Source organism: Hippopotamus amphibius, chromosome 15, assembly GCF_030028045.1.
Source record: "Hippopotamus amphibius kiboko isolate mHipAmp2 chromosome 15, mHipAmp2.hap2, whole genome shotgun sequence".
Lineage (NCBI taxonomy): Eukaryota > Metazoa > Chordata > Mammalia > Artiodactyla > Hippopotamidae > Hippopotamus > Hippopotamus amphibius.
In genome coordinates this window covers 31300843-31304663 of record NC_080200.1, presented here as the reverse complement: position 1 = coordinate 31304663, position 3821 = coordinate 31300843, and positions in this window count along the sequence as shown.

Below are 3821 nucleotides of genomic sequence, written 5' to 3'. Positions count from 1 at the left end.
AGCGCGGGGCCCCACCGCCCCACACCAGGGGGCGGTCCCGCCAACGCCTGGGACGCCGGCCGGCGCCCGCCACCCTCGAGGGCCTCCCCACGACCCGGCCCCGCCGCCGGGGCCTAGCATGCGACGGTTCCCCCCGCGTGCAGCGGAGGAACCCGTCCACCCCTTCGCGCATCCATCTGCGTCGCCTCCACACATCCATCACCACCTCAGCCGACCCCAAGGGCTCACACGTCCTGGGGAAACGCTCCCGAGCCAGGCGGCCCGACCTAGGGCCACACACCGCCGCCGGCTGCGGCTCGAGGCAAGGGCAGGCGCGGCAGGGCTCCCCGTGGCTGCGGGACTGGGGAGCCGGGACCGGGGGGGTCCCCCCCTCCGGGCTCGCCAACGGAGGCGACCCCGCACGCACACACGCCACCCCGCGCCTCGGACACCGGCTCGGCTCGGCCCGGCGGGACCCTCCCCCGACTCGGAGGGGGGAGGCGCGGGCCACGGTAGGCAAAGAGCGGCGCTCGGCCCCACCGCGGGACCGGCGCACCCCTCCCGCGGAGGCGAGGGGGTCTACCCACGTGCTCTGGCAGTCGCCACGGTGGCCACTGCACACTTGGGAGGGGCGGCAGCTGGGGGGTTCGGTACCCCAAGGCTCCCTCTCGGATCGCTAGAGAAGGCTTTCTCACCGAGGGCGCGTCATCCCCCACTCAGCGCCTCTCCTTCGGGCCCGCAGAGGCGCTTCCGTGAGCCGCCTACACCTCCTCCAGTCGCCTGGAGGGGAGGGGGTCTGCGATATGGGTAAGCACACGGCCCACGGGAGCGTTCGCGGCCAGGGCCGGGGCACGACCTCGGTAAGGCTTGCTGCCCTCGGGCTCGCCCCTCGGGCCCTCGAGGGGGAGCACGCCCAAGATGCGTGACACAGCCCCCTCTCTCACAGGCCCCGGCCCCCACGATCGCTCCCACGCCCGCGCGCAGCCCCCCACGTAGTGGGGACCACACGGGGCGTGCGCTCGGCCAAGCTCAGGCCCCCACGGCACGCCGCTGAGGACCAGCACAACGAGGCGGCCCCTGGCCCCACCGCCGGGGGGAACAGGCGGGCGCACCTCCCTTACCGTCTCGACCCCCCCAAGAGAGAGCCGCTCACGGCACCCGCCACGGTGGCGGAGACCCGAGGGACACGCTGGGAAAGGGGAACAACACCACCGCTCGGCCTCGGGCACCTGAGGGACGACCTGGAGCGCTCCAGGAGCACCACGGAGGGCCAGGCGCGGCACGCTCGCACACCGACGGGGGGCGCGCAGCGTGGCGGCGGGGCGGCCCTCCCCGCCGCGGGGAGGGCCGCTCGCGAGGCGTACGCCAAAGAGGCACAGCGAGAGCGTCTGCTGCGTCCGAGGACCCCGGTCCCCGCCCACGCTGGGAGGCGGGGGCGGGAGACCGCGGGTTCGGGGCCGGAGGCCGCACCCCTGCCTTCCGCACACCCCGGCAGGCGGGGCGGAAGAGAGGCGAGGAGCCCGCGGACAGAACGAGAAGAGCGGTCCCGTCCCCCAGGAACGTCCGTCCCTCGTCTGGCACGGCTTAGGCCCAGCCCAGCGGAGCGTGGCACCACCACATCAATCGGTTGACCCACCCAGCCTAAAGCCACGGCGGGGGAGGCCCGCAGGGGAGGCACGGCGAAGACCCATCACACGGAGGCCCGCTTCCGCCTCGCCGGCGCCCCTTCGTCTCGGGCAAAGAGCAGCCAGCCACCCCAGAACGAGAACGCCTGACACGGGGCACAGAGCCTGTGGGGTGGGGTCGTGCTGGCCACTCACCACCGGGTGCCTGCAGCGGGGGCAGCGCACAGGGTCGAGCACCCGACGCCACCTGGCCCCGCCGCCCTCGGGCTCAGCCAGAGGCCGGAGGCGGCACCGCGGGTCGGGGCAGCCGGACGCGCACGCAAGAGCCGGCGCGCAGGCCCAAGCGGGCAGCTCAAGCGGCAAGGACCGAGCCGGGCGTCAGACAGCCGCCCCCAGCCCGGAGTCCTGCCCGCGTCCGGAGCCCCAGCGTCTATCGGCGACAGACGCAGAAGAACACCGTGTCAGCACCTATCTGGTGGCAAAAAGGCCCCATTTCCGGCGGAAGAAATCATCGCGCCCGACAGCGGGGCCCACCCACGAGGTTCACGGGGGCCCCCGGAACCTCGGTCCGGCCACCTGCCCCCAACACTTCCCCATCCACACTTGCCCCGGAGCGCCCGGGGCCACCTGGTCGACCCGGGGATGGAGGGGTGGCAGAGTGGGCCGGGGACACGGGGGAGAGGGAGCGGGCTGGGGACGCCCTCCCCGGTCCCCCCACGCGGGCAGGCACCGGTCCATCCGAGTCTCCGGGCCAGGACTTGGTTCCAAGAAAGAAACACAGCACCCCTCCGAGCCGCCTCCGATGAGCGGGCCCCATGAGGGACCACGCCCGGGCCCGGGAGCCCCTCCCCGGGCCACCCAGTATGGCTCGCGCCAGTCCCCACCTCCCGGCCCGGACTCGGGGTGGAGAGCGGAGGGGGGAGACAAAGTCGCGTCCGACGACCGGGACCCACGCGGGCACGCTGACAGGCCGGGTGCACCCTCGCCGGCCACCTGCGCGAGCAGGGGCCGGTCCGTCCACGTCTCCGGACCCATCGGGACTTGAACCCATTTCTCCAGGGAGACGCCCGGAGCCCACGGGGCAACGCACCCAGGCCCGGGCCAGCCTCTCCGGGTCACCGCTGGCGGCCCAGGCCGGTCCTCACCTCTGGAGTCCGGCTCAGAAAACCATCGGCCCGAAAGCATCTGATGACCGGGACGCACGCGCGTCCACCACCGAGCCCGTGGCGGCCTCCACCGGCCTCAACGCTCGGCCCGAGCCGGTCCCCACCTCCGGAGCGGGACGCGGGGGGCACCGGGAAAGGGAGGTGGGGGGGGTCGGGGAACGAACGCTCCCAAGGGCGGCCCAGGAGAAGGCCGGGCCACCAAGTCCCAGGCGCTCCGGGCGCGGCAGACCCTCTCCTCTCCCACCGCGGCGGCACGACCCGACATGGGTTCCCGCGGCCGGAGGGGCACGGGCGCATGCTGGTCGACCCGGCCAGGCGGCCCCTCAGCCCTGGCTCGGGAGCGCGGCGGCAGTCACAGCCCCATAGATCTGCAGGCCCAATCTCAGGCGACAGCAGGAGGCGCCTACGCCTCGGCGCCACCGGGGCTGCCAGCACCAGCGTCGCCCGCCTCCCGGAACTCTGCTTCGGGCCCGGCGGCTGAGTCACAGCCCTCGACAAGGTCGCCGGAGCTCCGGAGGGAAGGGACAATATAAAAGCGGCCGCCAGGTGGCGCCCGACAACCGGCTCGAACGTCCCCGGGCCGGATCCCGGTCGCCGGCCGGCCACCGAGGACGCCGGAGCGCCGGGCCGCCCAAACGCCCGAGCTCCTCCCGGAGCGGGGCGGGCGTCCCGCGCGGCCCCGAGGGGTCCGCCTCGGAGCTAGCTCCCGGCCCGACACGACACGACACGACACGACACGGCGCGTCCCGATCCCCGGCAGCACACGGGGGCGGGGGTAGCTGGCAAGATGCCGCCGGGAGGCTGCCTGGAAGGGGACGCGATTCCAGGCCATGGGGGGGGGGGGGGGGGCGCGGGGAATTCCACGGAGACGCCCACAGTGCCACAAGCGAGATCCCCAGCTCCCCGGAGGGTGAGAGGGAGGGAGGGAGGGAGGGAGGGAGGGAGGGAGGGAGGGAAGGCGGGGACCAGCGAAACGAAACCAGGCAAGCGCTCAGAGAACGACGCAGGAACTCATCCCTTCTGGCACGGGGAAGGGCTTTGGAAAGCTGAT